Source organism: Macaca nemestrina, chromosome 12 (assembly GCF_043159975.1).
Source record: "Macaca nemestrina isolate mMacNem1 chromosome 12, mMacNem.hap1, whole genome shotgun sequence".
In the NCBI taxonomy this organism is placed as follows: Eukaryota; Metazoa; Chordata; class Mammalia; order Primates; family Cercopithecidae; genus Macaca; species Macaca nemestrina.
Window position 1 is genome coordinate 9509134 of NC_092136.1, and position 11991 is coordinate 9521124.

Consider the following 11991-nt stretch of genomic DNA (forward strand, 5'->3'; position numbering starts at 1 on the left):
GGTCAGGGCACAGGGGGGACCCAGAGGCACCCAGCCCTGCACCCCTTCCGCTGGCTCTGAGCTCTGCCTTGCCCTTCCCAGGGGGCTGCCACCCCAGCCCCACTCCTGATATGGCAGGAGCTACGTGGGGCTGCCAGGGAGGGAGGGATGGTCTTTGGAGCCTGCCTGCCCAGACCACATTGGTTGTGTCCCTGCAAGACCCCAGGGTCCAGCCTGACCCCAGGGCCCCTGGCTGTGGGGACGCCAGGCAGGCTCAAGCCCTGACTATGGGACCTGAGGCGACACCCTGGGTCCCTGAGCCTCAGTCCTTCCTGGTGTTCCCTGCCCAGCTGACCCTGCCTGGTTGTCACTTGAGGCCACTCAGGGAAGGCTGAGCCTGAGGCGTTCTAGAGGTTGCTCTCACCATCCCTAGTGGGGGCTTTAGGGGCGGCTCAGGCCTCTGGACCCTTGGCTTCCACTCCGCTCTGGGGTCGGAGCTCCAGGGAGGGGTTCTGGAGCAGCACTGCAGTCAGAATCCCAGCCCTCACTGCACAAAGCTTTACATGGGACCAGGGAGCGCCCGTTGCCCCCCACACATCTTGTTTCTTGTGAGCACAATTAGAGCACCGTGCTCCTCCCTGCCCTGCTTCCCAGTGGCACTGCACAAAGGTGGGCGGGTCCATGGGGAAACTGAGGCTCGGGCTGGGAATCAGGGGGCCCTCACTTTGCCAGGTTCCGCAGGCCTCTGGGGTTAGCGAAGGTCCCCCAGCCCCACTCTGTGGCCCCTCCTGAGTGGGGGAGATCTGGGCACTGGGAACAGAGCAGAAGCTTTATCCCAAGGGAGCCTCGGGTCCTGGCTGCCCACGGACACCTGGGGCTGGTAAGAGATCAGGAGGGCGAGGCCCTGGAGGAGACAGGGCTGTGGATGACTGGGTGCTGATGCCACCCGGAGAGGCAGATGGGGCCCAGCCTGATGCTTCCTGGACCCGCCCCACCCTGCCCGGGCACAGTCCAGGGCTTCCTGCCCTTCGAACCGCACTTGTGATCAGTATTGACGGTGGTGGGATAATCATTAACCACCACCAGGGGCTGGGTCAACGGCTCAAAAGGCCCTGGGCCCAGGGCGTCCCCACTTCCTCCTTGTGCCCCGAGGGCCAGCCCAGGACCCAGGTAAGAGGCTTCCTGAGTGGTAGGACCCCTGCCACACTCCCTGTCCTAGGAGGCTCCTGAGCCCAGGCACCTCTCTGAAGGGTGGCCAATCCTGGGGAATAAAGGGACCTGGACAGCCATGGGGTGGCCAGCACAACTCCTTCCTCTCTGGGCCTTGGTTTCCACTGTGGGATGAGGGGGCCTTAGCATCAGCGCTCAGAGCTGTGGAGCCAGGCTTCCTGATCGGGCGCTGCCACTGCCAGGCCAGGGCACTTGGACACCACACCGCAGGAGGCTGGTCTCACCCAGGCCTCTGTGGGAAGGGCCGCCAGGCTGAGTGGAAGGCCAGCCACCAACTACAGGGTCTTCCTTCGCAGGCCTGTCCCCCCAGGCAGCAGGATTCCAGCCCAGGGATCCCCCATCCCACCCTGACTGCATCCCGAGAGGGAGGACGCCACTTCGGGAAGGCTGTTGGGGCAGCACAGGCCCTGGGGCCCTGCTCTGTGACCTTGGGTGGCCCCCTCTGTCTCTCTAGGCCTGTATCCACCACTGGCAAAGGGGGCAGGGCCCAAGTCTACTCTAAAAGCTCCTCTTTCTCTCCAGAAGCTTTGGAGTCTCCCAAAATGCCTGCTGGGTCTCTGCAGGACTGGCACCTGTCACCGGAACCTGTCTGGGAGGGATGAGAACATGCTTTGCAAGAGGAAGCTCTGCCTCCCAGAGCCCTGGGCTCACTCAGGGACCCCGGCCAGCAGCTGCTTCCTCTCCCCACAGCGGAGAGAGACCCAAGGGTCCCAGGGCGGATGCTTCCCACCAGTCCAGGCCAGCGTGCAGGGTGGCCTCATAAGTCCTGATTGACATATGGACAATGGTTCAGAGAGGTTATGCTACTTGCTCAAGGTCACCCAGCTCCCAGGTCCCTGCTGTCTTCCAGGCCACTGAGGTCCTAAGCGTCCCTCCAGGCAGGCCACTGCTCAAGCCTGTTCCTCCCGTTCTGTGGCAGGTTTGTGTATCTAAATCTTTTCCAGTTCCCTGTCGTCCCCCTTCCTTCACCTCATCATCCACTGTCCCTGTTTGTTTTCTCTGTTCCTTTCCAGTTCTCTACCTGCTCCTCTTATTTTTATTTGAGACAGGGTCTTTCTTTGTCACTGAGGCTGGAGTGCAGTGGCACAATCACAGCTCACTGGAGCCTCGACCTCCCAGGCTCAAGTGATCCCCCGGCCTCAGCCCCTTGAGTAGTTGGGACCACAGGCATGCATCACCACACTGGGCTAATTTTTTATTTTTTGTAGAGATGGGGTCTCACTGTGTTGCCCAGGCTGGTCTTGCACTCCTGGGCTCAAGAGATCCTCCCACCTTGGTCTCCCAAAGTGCTGGGATTCCAGGTGTGCACCGCCATCTGCGGCCTTACTCTTCTCTTCCTCTCTCAGCCCCTCTGCCTCACTATCCCTCTTTCTGTGTCCCCCACTACAGCCCCCCACACGTCTTCTCAGTCTCATCTTCAGCTTCCCATACGGGGCCATCCTCATGAAATCGGGCACTGGGAGTTTCCTGGGGATTGACAAGCGCCAGCTGTCCCTTGCGGTCCCTCTGCCCCATGGCTGCAGCAGGGAGGGTGGGCAAAGGGCAGAGGCGACAGTGGCCAGACCTGAAACTGAGACCCAGCTCTGGTTGGGAAAGAAACAAGGAAACAAAATAACTTGGGGACAGAGGGCGTGGGGTCATCAGAGCGGGCAAAGGCTGCCCAGGAGTTGTAAATCAGAGCCGCTCCCGGCTTTATGAGGCTGATTTGGGGTTGAGCCTGGACTTCGCCCAGGAAGGAGTGCTGGCAGCACACGGGGCGCCAGTTGTGGGCCCCGGATGATAAGAAGCCTCGGTGAAAAGACCATGGACTTGGGGCCACGAAGACTGGGGCGCCCAGGTGAGCGGGCGTGGGACACTCTCCAGAGCCCTGCCCAAGGTGGATGCCAGGCAGGGCCCCGGCCTCCAATTGGCTCCCGCCCCCTGTAACAGCAACTCCATGTGGAAGTGTCCACTGATTCCAGTGGGGCTGCTGTTATCTGGGGCGAGGGCCGGTACCCACGAAGAAGGAGAGGCAGGTGCTGCCCAGCAGACCAGCCAGGACTACCGTGGCGACGCTCCCAGGCCAGATGGTGGCGGGTGGTGGAGGGCTGTCGGTGGGCTGCTGAGACCGAGTGCACAGGGCTCTGACCTATGAATTGACAGCCAGTGCTCTCGTCTCCCCTCTGGCTGCCAATTCCATAGGTCACAGGTATGTTCGCCTCAATGCCAGCCACCAGGACCTGCAGGGGTAGGGGCGGGCCGGGGGTGTCCAGCAGTCCGCGGAGACCCTGCGACCCCAGTGCAGCACTCATGGTCCCACCTCCCTCCGTCTCATTCCCCGAGATGAGCCTGAACAGCTTCAGTCCCACCCCTGCCCTGCCTGCCCTGCGGCACCTCTATGCTTTGCCCATGCGATTCCCTTGGGCTGCAACACTCTTCCTAGGTTATTTGCCAGGCTCACTAATCCTTTCAAGCTCCATCCAAGCATTTGCTGCCTCCAGAAGGCCTTCTTGAAGCTTCTAAGTCCCCACCTGGGCACCCCACGCTGTGCTGCCCCAGAGCACTGCTGTCTCGGAGCCCTGGCGCTGGTTTCTGTTTGTGTCTCGCTCCTCTCCCCATCTGTGAGCTCAGTTTCCAGCCCAGGTGCGTGCTCAGTGTTTGCTGAACCGATCCTGAGCCTTTGTCTTGCACCCTGAGGAAGCACCCACCGACATGCAATGTGGCCAAGGGGGGCTGAGTGCTCTGGGCCCAGTGTTTGTGCTGGAGCCCCCCACCCAGGACAGGGGCCCTGAGTCAGCCTCCCCATCTGCTTCCTGCTCTCCCCTCCTTTGCCAGTCTCATCTCCCTGGAGCACAGCCCTGTGGTTGGTGGAGCAGCTTCTCCAGTCCCTGGGATTCCTAAGAAGGCCCAGGACCCCAGCTGCTGGTAGAGGAAGAGCAGCCAACCCAGGACAAGACAGCTGACCGCACCCCTGTCCCGCCTCCCACAGAAGCCTCATTTCCGCCTATTTCTTTGTGGTTTTTGTTTGTTCGTTTGTTTGTTTTGAGATAGAGTCTTGCTCTGTTGCCCAGGCTGGAATGCAATGACGCGATCTCCGCTCACTGCAACCTCTGCCTCCCGGGTTCAAGTGATTCTCCTGCCTCAGCCTCCCAAATAGCTGGGATTACAGGCATGCACCACTACACAGCTAATTTTTGTATTTTTAGTAGAGACTGGGTTTCACCATGTTGGCCTGCCTGGTCTCGAACTCCTGACCTCAGATGATCTGTCCACCTCGGCCTCCCAGAGTGCTGGGATTACAGGCATGAGCCACCACGCCCAGCCCCACCTGTTTCTTATACAACGGGGTTCTGAGGAAATTTTCCTTTTTTTTTTTTTTTTTTTTTTTTCCTGAGACAGGGTCTTGCTTGCTCTGTCACCCAGGCTGGAGTGCAGTGGTACAATCACAGCTCACTGCAGCCTCCACCTCCCAGGGCTCACACAATCCTCCCAACTAAGCCTCCCAAATAGCTGAGACTACAGGCATGTGCCACCATGCCTGGTAAATTTTTGTATTTTTCATAGAGATTCACCATGTTACCCAGGCTGGTCTCAAATTCCTGGTGTCAAGCAGTCCTCCTGCCTCAGCCCCTGAAACTGCTGGGATTACAGGCATGAGCCACTGTGCCCTGTCGGAATTTTTCATTTGAATAAAAAGGTTTCTGGTACTAAAACATAAAATTTGTAAAATGGGAAATAGAGACCTAGGAATAAATGTCAAATTGCTTAATAATAGGCGTTGGCTATTGAGCCCTTTCTTTCTGCTGGGCACGCACATCCAGGACCTGGTCCTCCTGGCATCCATCATGAACCTGTTTGGGAGGGGAGGACACAGGCTCAGAGAGGGTGCACATTTGCTGAAGTCACAGAGCAAGTCCGTCTCCTTCTGAGGACTGTAGGCAGCCGGCAAACATCTGGCCCCTAAGACAGTGTTTCTCTCCCCTTCCCACAGGCAGCTCTGCTCACGCTGTCCTGGCTGCTCTGAATCCCTGGGCCCAGCAACCCCTCCCTGCAGACCGTCCCATGACTGTGCAGGCCCTGCTCCCCTCTCTGCCCACACCCGACTTTGTGGGCCTCTCCTGCCACCCTTATCTCATTCCCTGCAGAGTTAAGGAGCCCTGTGTGCTTATCTAATCCTGTGCTGGTCTCAGACTCCTTGAGGGCAAGGTCCACGACTTACTCATCCTCCCTGGCTGCTTCCCCCACCCACCAGCATAGTAGGTGTTCAGGATACATGGGCTGGATGCTGGGGCCCTGGACTCTAACCCCCTTGGGGCTGTCAGGCCTCAGACCCAGAGCACTGGCTTAGGGTGAAAGGGGTGCAGACAGCAGCCACCCTGCCCTGGGGGTCCTCCTGCATCTGCCTCTGCAGAGCACTGTGATCCCACAAAGGCCTGCGAGGGCTATTGGAGACCTGTTCCAACATTAGCAAGGCAGATCCAGCACCCTCCCCCTGGCTCCTTGACCCCACTGACCTGTGTCCTTCACCCAGCAGGCCCTGGGCCCATGCACATTTCCCTGGCATGGGCCTCACCTCCAACCCCTCTCAGAATTCCTCAAGACCTGCCCAAGGGTCACTCCCTCCCAGACCCCTGCCTGGCCCCCCCGTCCCACCCCCCATTATCCCACTCACTGGTTCCTCGGATGCTCTGTGGCTGTGATGTTAGCGCCCCCATCACACCCCATCACCCACACCGGCCTATTTCCCCCACCAGCCTGAGAGCCCCCAGGAGTGGCAGCCACTGACTTTTTTCCTATAGCCTCAGAGACTCAAAGGAGACACTTAATAAAATGCACAGGGAAGGACTGGCCTTGTGCATGAGCAAAGTTGCTTAGGGAGGGAGCCTAGACACAGTGGGGCGGTGAGCACAGAGCTGGCGGTGGGAGGCCTCAGCAGTATTGTCTTTGTCCCATCGTCCACACCACACGTGTATGAACCGCGAGGCTGACAGAGGCCCTGAGAGGTTGTGCAGATTGACTGTACACCAACTTCAGAAAGAGAGGGCCCAGGCGGGGAGGTGGAAAGCCTCCCTGGGAGAGGTGGGTGTGAGGTCGGCGTTTGCTGAGGTGAACCCCAGAAACAGGTCGTGAGCACTGGAGGAGAAAGATGCCAGGGGCAAAGATGCAGGAAGGGGACCGAGGCGCAGGGCAAGCGGGAACAGCTTCCTCTTCTGCAAGACTTACTCCCGGTGGCTACCACCAGGGGGCGCCCCGGGCACCCCCTCCCAAGCGGGGCGGGGCCAACCCTCCCCACGGCGCTGCTCGTAAGGCCTCGGGGAGCAGCCCCTGGGTCCGCCTTCCCCGGGTCGTCTAGAACTGCGTCTGGCCTGGCCGGGACACTGTCCTGGGCCGAGGGCACAGCCTGGGTGCCAGCGTTCTACACACGGTTGCAGATCTCAGGCGCGCACTGCCTTCCCCAAGGTGGTCCTGGTAGGACTCTTCCCGCTGTGGTGTGTATAAAACATCACTGTATAATGTATATTCATAGAATTTACAATGAGTCCCCATGTAACCTTGCAGAGCCCCCAAATGTGCCCTTCCAGGTCCCCCCGCACATGGTCAGCACAGTTCTGAGTGTTATGGTAATCACTTCCTCTCCTTTCTCTGGGATTTACTACCCTGTACACTGCCCCAAACTGTCTGGGAGCATTTTGTCTGGATTTGTTATTAATGTAAATGGAATCACGGTGCCGTGTCTAAGTCTCATGCAGTTGCTGGAGCCGAAGTTTCTTCACTCTTGTTCACTGCCGTATAGTGAAGAGAACACTTGGGGTTATTATGAGCGCTGTTATTATGAGCACTGCTGGGGTTATAATGAGTATTGCAACTCACAGATTAAACTGCAGAGCGCTTCTCCAGTAGGGACTGCCAGGCCATGGAGTGGCGGACCTAACACTGGACCAGGGCACATGGTGCCTAATAAAGGATAGCTGGGTACAGGCCTGCCTTTATTTTGTTTTTCCTCTTTCTTTATTTTTTGTTTTTTGAGATAGAGTCTCACTGTGTTTCCCAGGCTGGAGTGCAGTGGCTCGATCTTGGCTCACTGCAAGCTCCGCCTCCCGGGTTCAAACGATTCTCCTGCCTCAGCCTCCCAAGTAGCTGGGATTACAGGCACCCACCACCATGCTCAGCTAATTTTTGTATTAGTAGAGACGGAGTTTCACCATGTTGGCCAGGCTGGTCTTGAGCTCCTGATCCCACGGGATCTGCCCACCTCGGCCTCCCAAAGTGCTGAGATTACATGTGTGAGCCACCATGCCCGGCCGCCTTTCTGTTTTTCTTTTTGACAATGATGACAGCTTCAGAAAAGTTGCAAGAGAAGTACAAACAACATCCATATACCATTTATTTTGATTCATTGACAGTTAACACTTTGCAATTGTGTGTGTGTGTATATATATATGTATATGTGTGTGTGTGTATATATATGTGTGTGTATATATATACGCATATATATACACACACACACACACACACATATATATATATTTATTTTTAGACTGAGTTTCGCTCTTATTGTCCAGGCTAGAGTGCAATAGCACGTTCTTGGCTCACTGCAACCTCTGCCTCCCAGGTTTAAGCGATTCTTCTGCCTCAGCCTCCCAAGTAGCTGGGATTACAGACATGCGCCACCATGCCTGGCTAATTTTTGTATTTTTAGTAGAGACGGGGTTTCTCCATGTTTCTCGAACTCCTGACCTCAGGTGATCCACCTGCCTCGACCCCCAAAGTGCTGTGATTACAGGCATGAGCCACCGTGCCCGGCCTGCAATAATATTTGCTCCCTTTTCTCTCTCTCTCTTGCACCCACATACACACATACACACACAAACATATTTTCTGAACCATTGGAGAGTAAGTTACATAAGTCCTAGCCCTTTACCCTTAAATATTTCAACATGTATCTCCTAAGAAAAATGACATTTCTTACGCAACCACAATACAGTTACCAAATTCAGGCCTGGTGACAGTGATGCAATGCTATTATTTAACATACAGTCCACTTTCAAATGTCCCTGATTGTCCCAATCTGCCGGGACCACACTTCACATCTGGTGTCAGCTCTTCTCAGTCTTCTTTAATCCAGAACCATCCTCAGGCTTTCATTGTTTTTCAAGACCTTGAATTTTTGAAAAGTCTAGATCAGTTGTTTTGTAAAATGTTCCTCATCTTTTTCTCCCTGTTTTCTCCCAATTAAACAAGTCAACTACATCCATTATATATATTTGGACAACACAGAAAAGTAAATAAGAATTGCCCCAGTTCCTACAATGCAGGAATAGCCCCGTAGATACTTCCTGTACTCATGGAGTAAGCTGACTCGCTTGTTCTGTGCGCTCTGTGCACACGAACTCAGTCATCCCAGGAGGCAGGTGCTTTTGTTCTCTCTTGAGTGCCTTGCGAAAGATCAGTCCATAGGATTTGATCCTGAAGAGGCTACTCCAAAACCCATGCACTTGGCCTTTATGCTACATACACTACTTCTCAATAATGGCCAGCCACGTGCCTGAGTGTGTGTGTGTGTATGTGTGTGCACGCATGTGTGAGAGTGTGTGTGTACGCGGGTGTGTGTGCATGTGTGTGTGCGAGTGTGTGTGCGTGTGTGTGTGCACGCGTGTGTGAGAGTGTGTGTGAGAGTGCATGTGTGCGTGTGTATGTGTGCACGCGCGTGTGTGAGTGTGTGCGTGTATGTGTATGTGTGCACGTGCGTGTGAGAGTGTGTGCACGTGCGTGTGTGTGTGCGAATGTGTGTGTGTGAGAGTGTGTGTGTGCGCGCGCATGAGTGCACATCAGGATGCTTCAGCTTCTGTCCTTCTGAGTTTCGCTCTTGTTGTCCAGGCTGGAGTGCAATAGTGCCATCTCGGCTCACTGCAACCTCTGCCTCCCAGGTTCAAGCGATTCTCCTGCCTTGGCCTCCCAAGTAGCATTTCAGGCAGGGTAATTCTCTGCTGTGGGAGTGCCCTGTGTGTTGTAGGATGGTCAGCAGCAGCCTTGTCCTCTGCCTAGTGCATGCCAGCAACAATCCCCAAAATAATGATACCAAGAATGTCCCCTGGGGAGCAAAATCACACCCAGTTGAGAACCACCATGTGTGTGTGTGTGCGCGTGTGTATGTGTGTGTGTGTGTGTGTGTGTAGCCAGGTGATGCGTATTCCCTTCTGAAATCGTTCCCAGTGATTGATACTCCATGGTCACTTTCGGGTCCTTCCATTTTCTCCTCTGGCGTCTTGTCTAGTGGCTGCCAGGTGTTCCCTGTGAAGGGATTCATGGATCGACAAAAATAGAAATCTATTGCGGTAGCTAACTTCTATTGCTATACAACAAAGTACCACAAATTTCATGGTATAGAACCACCCCCATTTATGAGCTCCTGGTTCTGCAGGTCAGAAGTCAGGGCCCAGTGTGACTGAGTTCTGTGCTCAGAGTGTCGGACGCTGAAGGAAGGTGGCAGCCAGGCTGCACTCTCACCTGGAGGCAGGGGAAGGAATCTGTCCCCAAGCTCATTCTTGTTGGCAGAATCCTGTTCCTTGCATCTGCAGGACTGAGGTCCCCGTTTCCTTGCTGGTGGTCTTCTGGGGCCCCTCTCAGCTCCTAGAGGTCACCCACATTCCTTTTCACATGGTGTCCCCCAGGCTGGAGTGCAGTAGCACCATCACGGCTCACGGCAGCCTCAGGCTCCCTGGCTCAGGTGATCCTCCCACTTCAGCCTCCTGAGTAGCTGGGACTACAGGTGTCTGCCACCACACCCAGCTAATATTTTGTATTTTTGGTAGAGATGGGATTTTGCCATGTTGCCCAGGCTAGTCTTGAACTCCTAGGCTCAAGTGACTCACCCCCTCAGTCTCCTAAAGTGCTGGGATCACAGGTGTAAACCACTGCCCAGCCAGGTCTGCTTTCAGAGGGCTCACGTGAGCAGGGAGGCCCACTGGGATTATCTCCCTTTGTACAGTGGACTGCACCATCTAACACGGTGTGTCATGGAGTAAGTCATCAGATCCGCAATCCCAGCATTACACTGGGTACATACACCAGGGGTGGGGGATCTTGAAGACATCGTGAAATTCTGCTTAATGATGACCAAAGGGCAAGAGAGGTGTTTCTGGGACAGGACATGGAGCCAAGGGGTAGTAGGCCAGGTTGGGTGAGCAGGAGATGGAGGCCTGACCCCACCTCTGAGAGGGTCCCACTATATTCCTGCCCTCAGGGACACCCCAACACCTACTTCTAGGAGCAAGAATGGTGCCTGGGCAGACTCGGGGGGGTTCTGGCCTCCAATCTCCTTACAGATGGAGCGTCACCATGTTCTGTACTTAAGGGCAGAGTGAAGAAGCTGCAGCTCAGAGGAATGTGGCGGATGGGCCACAGGGCAGGGAGGGAGACTGAGTGTCGGCAGACAGGTGGGCTGGGGGACCACCATGTACCACCCCAAGCGACCTACAAAGAGACTCTAATTTGGGGGGATGGAGGAAGGAGGTGTTAGCCCAGCAGAGGGGACAGGAGGGAGGCCTTGGGCACGATGTCTGACTCCTCCTGAGGTGTGGGAGTGAGAGGCTAGGCCAGAGGCCAGAGGAGCTGGGCTTGTTGAAGATGGGCTGGGCTCTGTGCCCTGGTGGCTGAGGGTGACACACAGTTGGAGACAGAATTACCCTCCAGCCCCCAGCCTGTGAGCCCATGGTGAGGTTCAGGGCCGCGGGGATCCTGTAGGGCGAGGCCAAGACAAGAGAGAGGCAGCTGGAGCAGAACTTGGGCAAGCTCGTTCTTGCACACACAAGACACACTCCAGAGCCCGCTGGAAATGCAGAGGGGCCATGTGCACGGCAGCAGCCTGCACTCACACAAGGGAGGCTAAGACCATGCACCTCACTTGTACTCTCAGGCTGCTGAGGGTGCAGGACAATGAGGTTACACTCACCATTTCATTAGTGTAGGGCAAGGGGGACCCCTGCACCCTACAACGGACCCCTCCTAATGTTGTCACCACAGAAGGCTATTGCTCACGTGACAAATACTAACCATTTCCTGTGGAGTCAGGCAAAGGCTTGGGCCCTCCAACAAGTTTAGGGTAAACCGTGCACCCTGCACTCAGTGGCAGCCCCAGCCTCAGCAGCCCCGGCAAGGCAGGGCCAGAGCTGCAGGGACTGAGACATACACACAGAAGACTGGCAGGTGAACTAGAGCTTTTACTGAAAGTGCTCAGAGACCTGTAAGTCTCAGCTCTGCAAAGCACCGTGCGGTTATATGTGTACATCACCCTGATAAATGTGTAAGCCTGTTCCCCAGACTGCAGAGCAGCAAAGGGGCTAGGAAGGGCTGGTAAGCTTCAGGGCAGAGATTAACTTTAGCCTGCAACTGGGGAAGAGGCTCTTGAAACCCTCTTTCTTGGCCGGGCGCGGTGGCTCAAGCCTGTAATCCCAGCACTTTGGGAGGCCGAGACGGGCAGATCACGAGGCCAGGAGATCGAGACCATCCTGGCTAACACAGTGAAACCCCGTCTCTACTAAAAAAATACAAAAAACTAGCTGGGCGAGGTGGCGGGTGCCTGTAGTCCCAGCTACTCGGGAGGCTGAGGCAGGAGAATGACGTAAACCCGGGAGGCGGAGCTTGCTGCAGTGAGCTGAGATCCGGCCACTGCACTCCAGCCCGGGCGACAGAGTGAGACTCCGTCTCAAAAAAAAAAAAAAAAAAAAAAAGAAACCCTCTTTCTCCACTTTTCCACCCGCTCGTCCTTGCAACTTCAAGTGGCTATAGTGTAGAAAGGGCACA

The 11991-nt window shown here is 55.7% G+C and overlaps 1 long non-coding RNA gene across 1 annotated transcript; it reads left to right on the top strand.

Annotated features, from left to right (window-relative positions):
• The first annotated feature begins 1006 nt into the window (after positions 1 to 1006).
• Positions 1007 to 5152, top strand: LOC105469539 (uncharacterized). Its single transcript, XR_979961.3, has 3 exons — positions 1007 to 1149; positions 1732 to 2128; positions 4024 to 5152. It is a non-coding gene; the product is annotated as an uncharacterized lncRNA (long non-coding RNA).
• Positions 5153 to 11991: the final 6839 nt, after the last annotated feature.